At 40.2% G+C, this 17,814-nt stretch overlaps 1 long non-coding RNA gene across 12 annotated transcripts in view; it reads right to left on the reverse strand.

Moving 5' to 3' along the window:
• The window catches only part of LOC102454831 (uncharacterized), a 29,887-nt gene extending 22,220 nt beyond the window's left edge, over positions 1 to 7,667 (reverse strand). For 6 of the 12 annotated variants that reach the window (XR_012905890.1, XR_012905887.1, XR_012905882.1 and 3 more), the window contains exons 1-2: positions 7,352 to 7,667; positions 3,147 to 3,267 (exon numbers count right to left, since the gene is read on the reverse strand). This is a non-coding gene — a long non-coding RNA (uncharacterized LOC102454831). The remainder of the gene's footprint in view (positions 1 to 3,146; positions 3,268 to 7,351) is intronic. The other 6 variants (XR_001368901.3, XR_332670.4, XR_012905886.1 and 3 more) reach the window with 3 other exon arrangements.
• Between the last annotated feature and the right edge of the window lie 10,147 nt (positions 7,668 to 17,814).

Genomic DNA, 17,814 nt, shown 5'->3' on the forward strand with positions numbered 1-17,814 from the left:
ATGCAGGTTAACTATCAAGTTGTAATTCACATCTTTTCATTAATTTGATTTAACTTCAGAGTTTCCCCATGTAGACAGCCCTAAGAAGTCTACACTTTCATTCCCATCTTCATTCTGAGTACATTCCAAACAGTCCATCTCTTTCATCTGCCTCCATACAAAGTGGGGCTAATAATGAGCAAGCATTTTTGTAAAGTGCTGAAAAATCCTAGGTAAGTGCTAAGCTTTTAGCATAAGTCTAAGACTTAAGCCTCCATGGTTCTATTCCTAAATATTGCTGACCCCATTGTGTGGGTCAAGTAATTTGAAGACAGAGTTACAAGAGGATACCATAAAAATTGTGCTAATGGCCTTAGCCATCCTTTATTTGATTAACATACTAAAACTCACACCACTCTAAAAATGTTCTCTAAATAAATGTTCATATCCTTACCCCAAAATAACTGAGGGGGCAGACCCAAAGCTTGACAAGACACCTTTTGTTGTGCCTCAAAGATCAGTAACATCTGGCTCTTTGTGAGCCACTGGAGAAATGTTAGACATTCTACTGAGAACATGCCACTATCATTTTCTGAGTGTTCAGATATTGGAACTGCCAGCAGGAATGGTCCAGCGGATCATAACCATTGTAACTGGCTCTCTCAGATATGGGTCTTCACATATCATAATACTACCTAGCACTACTCTTGGAACAATACATAGCTAGTGCAGAGTAAGGAGCATTGATGTTACATACTCATTAGTGACAAGGAGTCCTGTGGCACCTTATAGACTAACGATGTATTGGAGCATAAGCTTTCATGGGTAAAGACCCACTTCATCAGATGCATGCAGATCCAGACTAACATGGCTACCCCTCTGATACTTGAGACTCATTAGTACCCACCTCCATCAATAAATGAGTCACCATATTGTAAACCATGGGGGGCAAATATCAGCTCATGGGCCAGAACCATGGCAAGCTGCAACTACTATATTTACCTGTGCCTCTGCAGGTACAGGTGATTGTAGCTCCCGTTGGCCACGGATTGCTGTTCCCAACCAATGGAGGCCGCAGTAAAAGGTGTTTCGGTCCATGCCACTTCCTGCAGCTCTCATTGGCCAGGAATAATGATCTACAGTCAATGGGAGCTACAATGGCCCATACCTTCACAGGAGCAGGTAAATATAGCAGTAGTGGCCTGTCAGGGGCTAAGCCTGGTGAACTGCTGCTGTTTTATTGCCCACCCCTATTCTAAACCAGTTCAAGCTTCTATATGCAGCATCAGAAAGTGAGCATGATAGCAATGCAGTCTTGAAGTTACAAAGGCATGAATTATTGGACTGAAGTCCTAAACAGAAGGAAATGGCTGACACCTTCTAAGCTGCATCATTTTGGTACAGTCTCAACTGAGACTGAAATTCAAGCCTGCAATTTTGCACCAGGCAAGTTTTGGCACATTCAAAGCCATTTTTGCACATATAAGTTGGGTAATTATATGAGCAATTCAGAACTTCAAAATTGGCTCACTGGTAATTTCAAAGAAAAATTATTTTCAAACAACAATTACATCTCAAAGCTGTGGTGGCTTAACAAGGCTTGTTTTCTGTGTTCATATATTTTATTTACAAAAGCCTGTTTTCTAGTTCATACCAAGATCCATCATACACACATACAAGCTTATAAGGAGGTTATATTTAACGTGTGTTTTGAATTGCCAGGTTTGGTTTTTTGTTGTTGTTTTTTTAAAAAGAGGCCCTCAAAGTTGATAGTGTCCCTTTATTTCAGCTGTACATGCTTCCATTAAGAAGTCACTACTGAAGAAAATTATTTTTCTATTTGACAGAGGAAATTTTAGGTCTGTGCAAAACACATGAGTGAAATTCATCCCCAGACAGCTGGACAAAACAAGCGTATGCACTGATTAAATCCCACTTAGATCCTATTTTTATCAGGTAAGTGCTGCATAGGCTTTTTCCTGGCTTTCCTTAATGATTAGCAGTATACCCATTGAAATCAATGCGATTACTCACTACAATAAGCACCACTTTCAATAGTAAATCAATGAGATTCTGGCCCAATTTAATTCAATGGGAATTTTTCCATTAACTTTAATGGAGCCAGGATTTCGTCCAATATATTCAGGATTAGGGTTTTAGATTCCAGTCTTGCAATGATTTATGCACATGCTTAATTTTAAGCACGTGAATAATCCCAGTGAAGTCAAGTAAATTTCAAACTTCAAAGTGATTATTATGAACAGCAATAAATTAAACAGTAGTAAGTCATCATGACCAGATGGTATGCACCTCAGAGTTCTGAAGGAACTCAAATTTGAAATTGCAGATCTACTAACTATGGAACGCATCATCTAAATCAGCATCCATTCCAGGTGACTGGAGCATAGTTAATGTGATATTAATTAAAAAATAAACCCTCCAGATATGATCCTGGCAATTACAGGACGGTAAGCCTAACTTGAGTACCAAGCAAGTTGTTTGAAACTATCGTAAAGAACAAAATGACCAGACACATAAATGAACATAATTTGTTGTGGCCTTTGTAAAAGGGAAATCATACCTCGGGGCTATGTCTACACTCGCAGCTTCTTGCACAAGTATGGCCGTTCTTGCGCAAGAATCCGCAGAGCGTCCACACTGTCTGCCTGCTCTTGCGCAAGGAAATTTACAGTATGGCGTAGTAAGAGAGGGCTTCTTGCACAAGAGCTACGCTCTTTTTTAACAGGTGTAAACTCTCTTGCGCATAAGCTCTTGCGCAAGAGGGCAGTGTGGCTACTCTGCAGGGATTTCTTGCACAAGAAAGCCCTATGGCTAAAATGGCCATCAGAGCTTTCTTGCGCAAGAGAGCGTCCACACTACCATGGGCGCTCTTGCACAAAAGCACAGCTCGCACATGGCAGTGTGGACGTTTTCTTGCACAAGACTTCTTGCACAAGAACCCTTGCACAAGATGTTCTTGCGCAAGAAGCCGCCAGTGTAGACATAGTCCAACAGTCTTTTAGAATTCCTCAAGGGAGTCAATGAACATTTGAACAAAGGTGATCCAGTCAACAGAGTTCTTGGACTTTCATAAGACCCTCATCAAAGGTTCTTAAACAAAGTAAGCAGTCATGGAATAAGAGAGAAGGTCCCTCATGAATCAGTACCTGGTTAAAAGTCAGGAAGCAACGGGTAGGGAAAACGGCTATTTTTCAGGATAGAGGTAAATAGTGGTTTCTTCCATAAAACTGTACTGGAACCAGTGCTGTTCTACATATTCATAATGATCTGGAAAAAGGAATAAACAGTGAGGTGTCAAAGTTTGCAGATGATATAAAATAATTTAATATTGGACTTAATTAAGAGGAGAGTGAAAAGTTCCAAAGGAATTTCACTAAACTGCATTATTGGGCAAGAAAATGGCAGATGAAATTCAATGTTGATGAATGCAAAATAATGCACTTTGGAAACCATAATTCCTTGTATATATACAAAATGCCAGGGTCAAAATTAGTTGTTGCTGCTCAAGAAAGAGATCTTGAAATCACTGTGGATAGTTCTCTGAAAACATCTGTTTGATGTACAGTAGCAGTCAAAAAAGCTGAGTGCTAGAAACCATTAGGAAAGGGATAGATAAGACAGAAAATATGTCATTATGTAAATCCATGGTACACCCACAACTTGAATTCTGTGTGCTGCTCTGGTCATCCCATCTCAAAAAAGACAGGTTAAAATGGGAAAAGGTACAGAAAAGGATGACAAAAACAGTTAAAGGAAAGGAACAGCTTGCATATATGGAGAAATTAAAAAGACAGACTGTTCAGTCTGGGAAAGGGTCAGCTAAGGGGGGGATATAATAGAGAAATCAAATAATGAACAAGTGATCACCCAATGAAATTAATAGGCAAAAAGGTTAAACAAACAAAAGGAAGCACTAGTCCACATAACACAGTCAGCCTGTGGAACTCATTACTGTGGCTGTTGGGAAGGCGAAGCATATAACTGGGTTAAAAAAAAGAAAAATACGTTTATGGAGGATAGGTCCAACTATGACCCTAAGTTTCTGACTACTAGATGCTGAGACTGGACAACGGGGGACGGATTGCTTGATTATTGCACTTTTCTATTCATTCCCTTTAAATGTCTCGGCATTGCCCACCGTTGGAAGACAGGAGATTGGGCGAGCTGTATCCTCAGTCTGATCCAGTACGACTGTAAGTTCTTACAATAATTTACCTTGTGAAAACACACTAAAATGCCTCAAGGTACATCCATACAGCTCACTTCTTTCAGCAGCACAGAGTACATGTGTACCTAGCCCCCCTAACAGAGGCATGAACAGCAACGTGGAGAGTGAAGCACATCCTAAGCGAGTAAAAACACTTCTGCAGTGTGGATACATACCCAAGAGCATCCCCTACATGGTTCTCTACTAACCCCAGCCATGCCTCCCTTTCTACATTGATATTTATAGCAGTGTAACGTCCCACTGCCTTCCCGCTGCTGGAAAAGCCCCCAGCAATGGAGAAAGGATCTGGGAGGGGGAGGTTTCCCCACTGCCTTTCATCACCACAGTGAAAGGCTCTGGTAGTACGGAGCTGCTAAATCATTTTACAGCAGTGTGCACTTGCTTTTCACTGCAGTGTGTTGCTACCCATACACTATCCACCAACAATACTGGTGTGTACGTATCTTTTCAACCTTACATATTTGCACATTTTGTAGTCTGTAATACACACATTAACTTACATTTTAACTTACAACATTTATAAAATAGTATTTCATTAAATATGCAGATATTTGAACAATTTAGTTTGATTTAATAGGAGGTTAGTTTAGTTCAATTTACAGTTTAATTTATTTTTTGCTTTTTTTTTTTTTTAAACCAGCAAAGACTATTTTTCATATATTATATATTACAAACTTGACTAGTTGCTTGTTGTATCTGTTTTGGAACATGTTGCTATAGCTCTAGTCTCCTGAGCATTTCAAGGTCCAGTGCTGGAAAATAGTTTGCACTTCATTTGTGCATGTACTAATTTTGAATTAAACAGGCCCACATAAATCCTTCTGAAAAATAAGGCAATTAAGTCTGGACTATTTGTAAAAAGGACAACATGTGGCTGCAATTATAATGGCTAAACATCTTGGTAACACACTGACTTATTAGTGCCATAAGTAGTTTGTGCAACACATGCCGAGTAGTCCTCAAAGCAATAAATCTTAACATTCAAAAAAGTGAGCCATGTTTTAAATTTTTTTAAATCTTATAAAATACACTCTCCATAACTAACAGCATAAAAATTTGTTATAGTCTCAATTCCACTCATGAAGGAGACCTGCTATATGAGGAAGTGGCTTGGGGCAGGGTGAGGGAGCTCCTTTGATGTACCAGTTCCCCTTTTTTCCTGGACCCAATGCTGGGAGCTTTTCAGGTCTCTGATTCACTCTGGGGTTGGAACTTTAATGGACAAACTCTTTGCCACTTGGGAATGACATATGCACCAGGAATCATCTTATTTTTAATAAGTGGCTGATTTTTTTTAAATTGCAGTGTGAAAGAGATACAAGGAGAATAATTTAACACTAAACACATAACATTAACTACTTGTTTCTCATTCACTAGTGAATGGTTGACTCCCATATCCATTCAAGTCCATATTACCAGCTTCCATCACTCCCTGTTAAATTTTCAAACATCTTTATGATTTCTTCCATACATCTGCACATGCTTGGCAGGAGCGCTCCATAACATTCCACAAAGATTCCTTATTATCCTCCTTAAAACTGTCCTTTGTGTAATTCCTACCAAAAAAACAAACAAGCTTGACAACAGACTGTTAGTGTGCTGAGAATGCTGTCTATTGTGCCAATCAATATCATCACATATTGTTTTTCTGTTCTGTCTATATTTATCTGCTATTGTCTTATATTAAGATTGTAAGGTCTTTGGGAGCAGAGACTGTCGTTTTTTCTGTCTAACACCTAGCGCAATGAAACTTGGTCTATAATTGGGGCTCATAGGTTCTATGAAAATACAAATAGTAAACAGTAATCTCCAACATCTTATCTATAGCATCTGCAAATTTTAAAAGGCAGAAATAACTGCAAATCTTGTTTTCCTTTCAACCCCCAATCCTTCTGGTTTTCTGCTTTATTCTCCGGCATTATAGGAGAAGCTTGTTTTCTTCATTACATGCCTTTCACTGAACTAGATCAGAAAATCCTTCTCATCTCCAAAGGGCTCATTTCCTTTAGAATTAAGACACTGAATCAGTTGTTTCACTAGCTCTATTGACCTTTCCCTACTAGCTAGGCAGCTTGATCTTTTTTTCCACAGGAGAACATGTAATATAAACATAATCGGTCCTTTCAATCCATTTAGCTCTTAGCTCCAGCAACAGCTTCATTTACTTCAAGATTTTCTGATACAGACTCTTCCTCAAGTAATATCAAGCCCATAGCAGAAGGGGAAAAACAAAAGGCCTTAAATCCTAACATTCACATAACACCAAGATAAAAATGCACCTGGACCTTGTCACTGTAAAGTAATATAAGCCATGGTATGTGATTCCTGCTGCTAATTAACAAAGTCCTGTTAGATTTCCCCCTTTCCCTTACACTAATTAGTTTAGAAGGAAAATTCACACACACATACAAATAGACAAAATATCCACAGGACTCCATTGTTAAGACCACACTTGGGGAGCTGGGGAAAGCTGTGTGTGTAATTTTAAACACCTGATTGCCTGAAGCATGCAGGTGTGAGAGAAATGTTGCCTAAATGGTGCAAGTCTTTAAAAATGCCAACAGTTTGCATGAAAAATCAGATTTCTCATTAGCAGGATGAATAATTTATCAGCAGACTCATAAACCAGGATAATGATACTTTTGTTGTCTACTGAACTAGCAATGAAGTCACCTGACACCAAAAGAAAAAAAATCTAAACAATAAAAATCTTCAGTCTTAAAGAATTCCTTGCCAGAACTTTCATAGATATATTCTAGCATAGGGTATTATTTTCCAGAACATAGAGAAAGCAGCACAAGCTATTTGATAATTTTTTTTAAAAAAAAGTTCATGCTTTAATTCACCCAACATTTGCAGCATGCACTGTTTTTTAAAGTACATTATTACTATTTAAACATTTTCTAAAATGAATTTCAAATTAGCTTGAGGAAGTTTGAAAGTCCTGTATGGAATAAATATTGCTTCTAATCTTCCACAGCACAAACTGTAGCATTCATATTATCTCTCTTGCCAAATGTAAAAAACATAGTGGTCTGTCTTTAGGCACCCAGCAGTGTTTCTTGGAAGGGCAATGAAAGAGTGAATGGCAAAAGCCTGCCAAAAGGAAAATCAAAGCCATACCTGCAAGCTGCAATACAGCTCTAGGAATCCCTTCAGACTTTTCTTTTCATGTATTTGAAACTGAAACTTTTCAAAATGCTGGTGTGGTTCCTTAAAGTCACTTTACTTCTTAAACCCAACCAACTTAGAGGGGGGGGGGGGAAGAAAGAAATAGGCATTAAATGTAATTGTCCCAAAGCAATCTCTTCAGAGGAAAAGAACCTTAAAATGCAGGAAATCTGTCTAACCCTCTAACTATTCCCACTCAAGCTGCCCCGTAGTCACAGATGTTACTGATTCAGTTAGATAGCAATTCCAAGCTCCCAAAACAGATTCCAAGTGAGAAAATAGGAAAAGTCATTGGTTGCTATTAGATACGCATTCTGAAGAAAAAAGAAGTATGGGCAGAGAGGAATTTGTGGCCTGGATTAGAGGTTCCATGGTAATTAAAGAGTAATGACAAATAGGATATCCTTTGACCTATTGAACATAAAGCCACGAGGTTAAAAATGCAAGCTACACTGCAAATTTTTAGGGGAATATGTCAAATCTTCATACTGAGATTTACCAACAGAATTTAAAAGACTCAGACTAACATGCTTCTGTGGAAATATAATGGGGTTCTATTGAAATTATACTAAAGACTAAAAAAGATAGCAGAAAATGGGTGGAACAGTTTAAAAAAAAACTATAATTCTATAACAGGGAAATAATTTTATATGATGTTTTATAGTGTAGTCTTTAAAAAACACAAAGAAAAATTAGGGTATGAGCTGTTTTCTGTGAAACTATATAGTACTTTACCCTAAGGATTGTCTTGTAGCCTAATCATCCTGTTTTACAATTGGGCCTCACTTTTATCAAAGCAAGGGTATAGGCCCAGCCTTCACATGTTCCTAAGACCATGTAGATCAAATGTTACTAAAATGACGAAGTATATGCATTTATAACTATGCTAATGGGAAAGCCCACTCTCCTTAACAAATTAATACTGGACAAACCTGTGTCATTGAAAAAAAGGTCATTTAGCAGTAATCAGGATGGATCATAAGAAGGAAAAAGCATGTGAAAAGGGAAGGCAAAAGGTTTGGAGCCCTATGAGCATAGTGGAAGGAATAAGGAAAGTAGGACAGACATTGGAAAGTTACCAGGAGTGAGGAACGTGTTCTTTGGAAGAACGAAGCAAGTGATTTGACGGTATGTGAAGGTGAGAAGTGGACTTCGTGGGAGTGTAGAAGGAATTAAGCGATTGTTGTAATATGTGAAGGGAAACCTGCTTTAAAAAATGACTCCTTGTTTCTTGCAGCCTCTTTCAATAATCCAGACAAAGAAACAATCAAATTTAAACATTTGGCTACAGACACTTTGTTAAATCTGCAAAAGGAAAATAAGGAATTCTATTGACACTTAACTGGTTAACTGTATAAAAGAATGAAATCTATACATTCAATCCTTAAGGTTAAATTTACTCTTTAAGAAAACAAATCATTATTTTAAGAATCCAAGCCCTGAAACTTCACTGTCTCTTTTCAAGGCTAAGTTGATAACACTTTTGGCTTGCTTTCAAATCCAACGTTATATGTGAATACAGGCTGCCTGGCTATTTCAAAGGAATATAAAAAACCTGTCCCCTCAAGTAAATTGTCCAAATACAAACAAAATATTTATAAGCACCCATTTAACAAAATTTAATGTCAATATTATTATTACTATAGTCTTAATCAGTAACGCTGTATATGATTCTTTTCAGGAAAAGAAAAGCTTTTGCTTGCTGGAACAGTAACTGGCCAACACCTTGTGCTAAGGAAAAGCATTATAGCTTCACACAGTAAGCCTGACCTGTGGTACAAGAGGGAAATCGAGGCATGCCACCTTTAACTTAATAATGGAACAATGAAGTGATCCACTCAAACCCTCTTAAGCTGGTGTGCAAAATGAAAGCATATCATTAGGTAACAACAGACTGATCAAAATTAACAAAGAACATCTGTAAAAGAAAGGTATTTTAAGTTATAATGTACCACCCTGAAGGGGGTAGAAATGTTTTCTTGTTTTTCAGATCATCAGAAAGTGCTGGTGCCAGCTGAAGAACAACAACAACAACAACAACAAACAAACAAACCATGGTTCTGTGTCATGACATCATAAGTTTGTGTTCTGTCCACGTTTGTCTTGTGTGTCTTAATTGTAATACGTATTGCAAATATTGTTGTGTGTAGCTGAAGCAAAATACAGGCCTATGTAGCACTTTAAAGACTAACACTGTTGTGTGTAGGTTATTGTTTTAATGAAAGGATAATCTGAGTAAAGCAGAAACATGAATTTAAACAAAACAAAATTAATAATTGGGCCCAATCAATTGGCAACTCTAAACTTAGTCAATTGGCAACTTTAAAATTCAGTGAAAGGATAATAGTTTGGTAATTGTTTAGGCTAGGAGAATGTTAACAATGTCTCCACAGGTGAACAAAAAAGGATCTGGAAGAAAGCAAAAAGTGTGCCATGTGAACAGAAGGACTGGGAGTGGGGTACCAGCCCTCTCCCCCGCCGGATTGGTTTTGCTTTAATGGCCACACAAATGAAATATTTAGCTTCTGTAAATTTGCACACCAACCATAAAAGTGGTTTGGCCAGAGATAATAAGAAATATATAAGAAACAACATGGGCAAGTGGGACATCAGCATATTTAAGTAAAGATGCCCACAACAATGAGGAAACTAGTAACCTCACCATTGCAATAACAGCTACTTGCCCTGCTACTCATTGGTGCCTGATGCCTTAAAAGGCCTCAAGAATTATGGAATTGCATGGGTTATCAATTAAACATCTGTGAACCATGCTTGGTCTTATAAGAGAAACCGTGACTCTAGTCAACGTAACCTCCTTCAAGTCACATACATAGAACACATACACGCTAATAGCAATGGGAAATACACGGCCTTGGGCCGCCCCTCATTCACACGTAGTTATTTTATTTATTGTAACAACATGAACACTACGAGGACAAAGAATACACAGTCCTCCGAGTTAAAGTGTGTATAGAATATTGTGGGAAAGAAGCTAAACACTAACATCAGGCTACTGAAGTTGGACCTACTGACTCCCACTGGGGCTTACCACTTAAAGCCCAGACAAAGGTAACCCCTGAGGCATGGCTGTCATTTGTTAAACAATGGCCATTGCTAACTTGCCCTCATTTGGGTATTATTAACCAGGTCCTTAAGGACAAAATAAAACCTCCTGAATGTACATCATGCCCCAAGCAGATCCCTGTCCCAGAACCCGGACTGGTAATGAAAGGACCAGTGTTGCCAGTCCTCACCTCAGTGGTATTCCACAGTTATAAGGTTAAGATCTGCTTTGCCCTAAAAGGTATAAACCGCAATGCACCAACACTACCAGACAGGCTGATAGAATTGGCAAGTGCCTGATTAGGCAATGACCGGGCTTAGCAGATACCATCGCAGATTGGTTTGGGCTTGGAAACTCTGTCAGAAACACTTATGTCATAGCCCAGAAATTGTATGAGAATCCAGGCTGGTAGATGTAGTGATATCCAGTGCCCATGAAGGCCTAGACACCAGCCAAGCCAACCGATTGATCCTGGATAGTTTGAAGGATCTGTCCAGCTCTGTGTCCACTTCACTAGCCCTAACCAGGTATTTGGACCAGAGACTAATTGGATTGTTAATTAACGAAACTAAATTAAAGGTATTAGAAGAGCAATGTTGGAGGATAGCTTTGACCACCCAGCCCTTATGGTGGTGAGTCCCCATCCCCCCTGTGTCTATCCATGGGAGTGGGGAAGTAAAGAATCCATGAAGACCCGAAGGGCCACCTGGACCGGCCATAATATAACCATTTGTTTTTGGCCCCTCTGGGGATTCCTCACTCACAGTGATCAGAATGGTAACCTTCTTGCCTGTACCAAAGCAGGGGTATGTAGATAGAGTATAGGACATTGCTTATCCTGAAGGTGTGGGAGCCTCCCTGTACCCAGGGATTATTGCACCCACTTTGATAAGGAAATCTTATGTAGCTGCCCATTTAACATCATGACGAATCTGCCTAGGTTTGATGTGGTTGTCGCAGAGAAACCAAAACATCGAGCTGGTCCAAAAGTATGGTACCTACTGGTGTTTGACTACCCAGACAGATCACTCCATCCTGCCCCTCTACATGTCCATCTGTGTGCATAACAGCCCCTTGCCGGATGATCCTGACCGTTAATGGAATGCGGCTTTATCACACTTCAGCAGTAATGGGTAACCCAACATAAGATCCTGAGTGGCACGGCGGAAGTAAGTACCTAGAGGAGGGTTTACTGGCCTTGCAGGCAAAGACCGAGAAGTTGGTGGACAATGCCCAAAGATATATCGGGGCTGGCTGTCTGAGGGTATGTCTACACTACCCCCCTAGTTCGAACTAGCGGGGTAATGTAGGCATACCGCACTTGCAAATGAAGCCCAGGATTTGAATTTCCCGGGCTTCATTTGCATAAGCGGGGAGCCGCCATTTTTAAAACCCCGCTGGTTCGAACCCCGCGCAGCGCGGCTACACGGGGCTCGAAGTAGGTAGTTCGGACTAGTAGGACTAACCTTGGTTCCAAAGGAGCTAGCTGGCTTTTAGCTCAGAGAATAGAGACTCTTATGTCCATCAGCGAAAGACCGCTCTAGAAAGACCTTTACCAAGTTTTGCTAACCACCAACACCGCTGTGATGTGCCAAGAACTGATTGTTGGCCAATGCTTCTCACTGCAAAAAGATCCCTCCATCTCGAAATGATCCTACCATGATGGCTGATAAGCCTCTCTATCCTTCTGATCCTGCTTTCCCACCTGCTGGACACCAGAAGAACCAAAATACTACAGGGTGATGTGCTGGTAACCTCTCCCCTGCATGACGCTGAACCACAACTGTTTCAAGAAAACAAAGAGGAAAAGTCCGCTTCTCTGACACCACCAAAGCCCAAAGATTTCTGACTACAAAAGGACATTAAGAACTGACCTTGGTGAAAGAAGCGAAGTATTGTATATTACCAAGGAGAAATATACCAAGGGAGTGGTTTGGGTTTCTCCCTTTGATCTGGACTCTGTGCTTATGGACGGGTACCATCAGCATGTACTGCCCTCCCCGATTGGTTTTAGATGCAATTAGCCCTTAAGTTCCAAATACCCTTTAATTGGATTACTTTAGTACCCGACCGATTCCAAAATCTGCGTTCACCAGAGGTCCAAAGAAATCTCTGAATATCCATTTAATCCATAGCACATTCTCTCTGGTGTACTAATTATGATATGTTGTGTTATGTTACTAATATTATAGAACAGCCCCATCATAGAATAATATTGGGGATTGTGACGGGACAGGCCCGCACAGTGTGAAGGCGCACCCCTGAACGGCGCTATACGGCGGGCTGCTGGGCGTTAGCCGGCTTTGTCCGGGCTGCTCGGCAGCCGCGCAGAACGCTCCGGCGTACGGCGCGCCGGAAGGCGTCTGCCGGAGCCCGCGGGGGCGTGGGGCATGGCGCCGCGGCAACGTGAGGCCGCTCAGGCGCGAGAGACAGGGCCGCCGGGAGATGCTGAGGTCACAGCCCCGGCGCCAGATTTAAAATGGCCCGGTGGAGGAGAGACTGGGGGGGGGGAACATTGGGAGGCAGAGGTGATCACCTCTGACGGAGACCGACGGGAAAAGAAGCAGTCGGTGGACCCATCCCCCGGTTCCCCTGAGGTGGCACCGAGTACCGACGGTGAGCAAACCGTTTGGGAAGGCCAGGCACAAAGTGGCACCGGCGAGGGAAGGGAAGGAAGCAGCCCAAGGCAGAGTCTGGATTGACTGGTGGGCTGACGCGTTAAGGGTTCATGCCCCGTCAGCCGGGTCGTGTCCGATTGAATCCGAACCCTTAGGGCCCTGGGCTGGGGCCCGTGAGAGTGGGTGGGCCCAGGCCCCCCTTCCGCTCCCGCCTTGCTAAGGAGTGGGAAACCGAAGACGAACACATCTGAGGGGAAACTAAAAGAAGTTGTTCCTTGTTCTAGGGGAGTGACCCTGGGCGGGGCGCCGCGGGGCACCCTGGGGCGTCACAGGGATATTAATGATTATATTGCTTTTGCTTATTAAAGGTTTCATATTTGATTATTGTTGTAAAAGATGTAGTAATAGAAATAGCTTTTATGTTTGTACTAATTATGTAATGTTTAATGAAAAGAAAGGTTTAGAAAGGTAGTTGTGCTGTAAGCACAAAAGGGGGGACTGTAGAGGCAGGAAAAGGGAATAAGGGAATTTGTGTGCAGCCATCTTGGTCTTGTTAACAAGAGAGCAAGAGTCAGGCTAAGTCTGTGGCCTGACAACGCGAGATCTGTGATTAGACGCTGCCTTCGCCTCTCGCCTCCAAACGGAGATAAGGATAGAATGCTGACTCTGGCAGGGACCTTGAGATAAGGAGCATCTGGGTGGAACTAAATAACTGTTAGCCATTGGTGTTTGTAATGGGAAGGAGACTAATTGTTATTGTTATTATATCAGTATATAAACTGCTTCATAATTGCTTGTATTGGAAGATCTGCCTCCCCGTCCGAACGAGTTTTTCCCTTGCTGCAGCTCGTAATAAAACTGCCTCTGGCTACTTGTTGCTTACAAACTCAGAGTGAGGACAATGTTTTCTTCCACAGTCTGGTATAGCTGAAACATAAAACAGGACTATGTAGCACTTTAAAGACTAACCAGATGGTTTATTAGGTGATGAGCTTTCGTGGATCAAATAGTGGAAGAAAATTGTCACAACCATATATACCAAAGAATACAATTAAAAAAATGAACACATATGAAAAGGACAAATCAAATTTCAGAACAGAAGGGGGATGGGGGGAAAGGTAAATGTCTGTGAGCTAATTAGAAGGTTTTTATCATGAGTGACTCCACTGAATATAACTGCAGCAGTATGGTACAAGATCATTCTATGGTAGTTTGCTATAGGTTAAAAAAACAGATAAATGCACTCACTGAAAACAATATAATAAGGTATTCAAACTGTCATGCCTAATTCACTGCACCTCTAAATTATTTTAAGTGTACCTAAACATTTCTGAAGGAAGAACACCTGAAATAAACTTCTTGTGAATAGTTCACTGATTTAGAAACTTGTTTGTTATTCACTCATCATGAATATACATATCACTGGTTTGCAAAAATGTTTACACAAATCAGATTTCAGACCTGTTGCCAAGGTATGTTTAATCAAGACAGGAAATATATTTCATGGCAAAAATGAAAGTTGTTTTGAGCAGAAGAGGAATTTGTATAATCAGATTCCAACTAGTCATCCAGCTGCAAACCAAAAAAAAATATAATGTGACTGAGGTCATCAATAGCTATACTTAAATTACAAATAATCCATCGTTCAAATATCTTCATAAATCTATGTGCAGAACAATATACTATGGAAGAATGAACAAATCAAATTTCTGAAGAAAAGGAGCCTAAATAATTATTCAGCCAGCTCAAATCATAGAGATGAAATCTTTTTGAGAAGAGGACTTCATTTTATCCACAGTGTGTCTTTAGAAGACACCACCTACAGCAACTGATTGTTTATATAGATCTGTGGGTGCTGTATGTTGACGCCAAGGGTCAAAATGTCATGACTTATAGCAGAAAGCTTGGCACAGCTGATGCTCTCAGTGCCTCAGAGTTCTTTTGATGTGTAAAGAGGTTAACTTTCTGGAGGAAATGGGGAACTGGGTTATAGACAGTGGACTGTTTGGTTGCAGGCTAAACTATTAGGAGAACTAGAGGGTCAACAAAGCTAAATATTGTGCCATAATTTATTCTGCCTTCCTGAAGGTGTAATAACAAGGAACAAATATGATGGAGAATACAGTAAATATCTTTGGCTATTATAAGCTGTAGAGACTGGCAAACTTCATATGATTCACAATATTGCCAACCTACATCAGGTTCTGACCCATGCTGTGTGTATCGAAATCTCATGCAAAAGTCCTTTCCATGAGATTCCCTGTGTTTTCTGATTTAAGTCACACTGTGATATATTATAAAGATGGGTCTTTCTTCATACCTCATACTTCACTTCACTTCATGGGTAGCTGTATTTACTGCAATGGAATTACTCTCATACATAAAAGTTAAAACACACATATGAGTGTTTACAGGAACAGGACCTGATTTTGCAGCTCGAACCTCTACTCCCAGACAGAACCCAAAAGTACAAAGACAGAGGAGAATATAAAGTTAACAAAATAAAATGTTACTCTAAAGAAAAGAGTTCAATTTAAATTTGAAACAAGGGTTCAGAGGAATTCTAATGTTAGACAAGTCATTTCACTCATCCTGAGATGCAATGGAGTGAATCCCTGGCAACTTCTGAAGGATTAATAATTCCCTTTCTTTGAAAAAGCTTTACAGTGAGAGAGAGGCATTTCGGGACAAGGAAACAGCTGCCAAAATAATTGGTTTAAATCCTGCTAATTAAAGACTGAGATGGAATATCATGAAAACCTTTCTCATACTGAAAGGTATTAGTCTATAGAAGATTCTGTCAGAGAAACTGGAAGAAATCCTTTGACATGGCACACAAAAATAGAGTGAATAAAATACTAGACAATGTATTGTATGAAATATTCCCAAGCTGGCAGAAGATTGAATGCATAATGATTATGGATTATTCATTTTGATAACACCTCTGTGATAAGCATCAGGGGGTAGCCATGTCAGTCTGAAACCACAAAAATGAGGAGTCCTGTGGCACCTTAAAGAATAACTTAAGTATGATGCATCTGATGAAGTTGGGTTTTGCCCACAAAAGCTCATGTCCAAATAAATCTGTTATTCTTTAAGATGCCGCAGGGCTCCCTGTTACTTCTGTGACACTTTACTGACACTTTACTGACAGATATGAAAACAATGTCCCTCCCCCCAACCTGTAAGGTCAAATGATACAGGGATGGATTGCAGACGGTTTAGCCAGTGCCTGGCAGGTGGGGAGGGAAAGAGGGCCACAACTGCTACAAGAGAGAACATTAGGAGTCTTAAAACCTTCCAGAATTCCAGGAGAAGACACAATCTAGATCATCCCTTGGGATGATAAAATGTGTTCCCTGTTCCATACCCAGCTGCCTCCATGGGCCTCTCTGGTAGAGGCAGGGGAATGCAGGATGGTTCCACATTCCCTATCCATAGTAAGAAGATTAGCACTAGGGGAAGGAGCAGCCTTCTGAGGAAAGGGTCTGCAAGTGCCTATGGCCCTTGGTCCCTTATGTACAAACAAGGGGTAGGCTTGGTAATCAGTAAAGAGCAACTAGTGAGCAGTGATACATAGCCTGTCCCGGTAATTCCAGAATTTTCATATCAATATTTTCTATTTGATATGTATTTTATATATAGCTATTCAATGCACTGCCTTTGGGTAGTTAACATGTCTCTTTGAGGGGTGTTAGAGTGAGCAGAATGAACTATCTTCTGTGATTATTATTATGTGTTAGTGTTGTTTCAAACTGGACAAATAATAGGGAAAAATCATTTTAAATACTTTTTAGAAAAAATGTTGTCTGTATATTCATGAATACTCACAAATTATTTGTTCGGCTCTATAAGCTGGGTAAATAATTGGAGGGAAAAATCCCTCTTCATTTATTGGAAAGGTAGCATAAAATTCACTGCATCAGTTATCTCCCAGATGCTTATTCAGTGAGTTTTAATGGTGTGGATGAAAGTGTGTAGTACACAGAAGGGAATGACAGAGAGGAAACTATGGCAGATGATTTCTTGACGTTATAGGGTGACTAACCTGCCACTGAGAAGCTGATTAGTTATGGACAGAATGATTTCTGGCAAGGGAGTAGGTCAACCATTCAGATATTAATGAGACATCCCAGAATTGGATGAGATTCACATGCCTACAGAGAAGAGTTAGTGGCTGACCCACAAGTGTTATTTTTTCACTGCTTGGATCACAAGTTACATGCACAGTTCTCAGCAGAAGAAAAGTTTGACAGTGAAGCTGGCTACTTTTCCTCAGTCATATAGAGTCAAGACACTACATGAAGGAAAAACAGAAAGCCAACAAGGTCAGTAATTGTTTAGTCGCATATGATGGTCAATTCAAAGTGTATATTGAACAAAACTATCCTATAAGATCCCAACTCCGCAACTATTTCTACTTCCATGCTCACTGTTAGAAATCTTCCACCAGCCAGCTCATCCACCAGACTAACTTCTAAACTGGTACTGAGATGGGACTGTGATGGATGGAATGAGAGACTAACTTAAAAAATGTTCCAGATCTGTGCACTGACCTATGTTTTCTAAGCACCTTTAGTAACTGAATAACATGGTAAATATTCTCATCCTAGGGACCCAGTGAGGCAATAGCAATTAACAAATAATTTTGTCTCAGAATAATATTCTAATTCAGAATATATGGATTAGATTTACCTTTTCAGCATTAAATCCCTGATAGGAGAAATTTACAA

The sequence above is a fragment of the Pelodiscus sinensis genome, chromosome 9 (genome assembly GCF_049634645.1).
Source record: "Pelodiscus sinensis isolate JC-2024 chromosome 9, ASM4963464v1, whole genome shotgun sequence".
NCBI classification, from domain to species: domain Eukaryota; kingdom Metazoa; phylum Chordata; order Testudines; family Trionychidae; genus Pelodiscus; species Pelodiscus sinensis.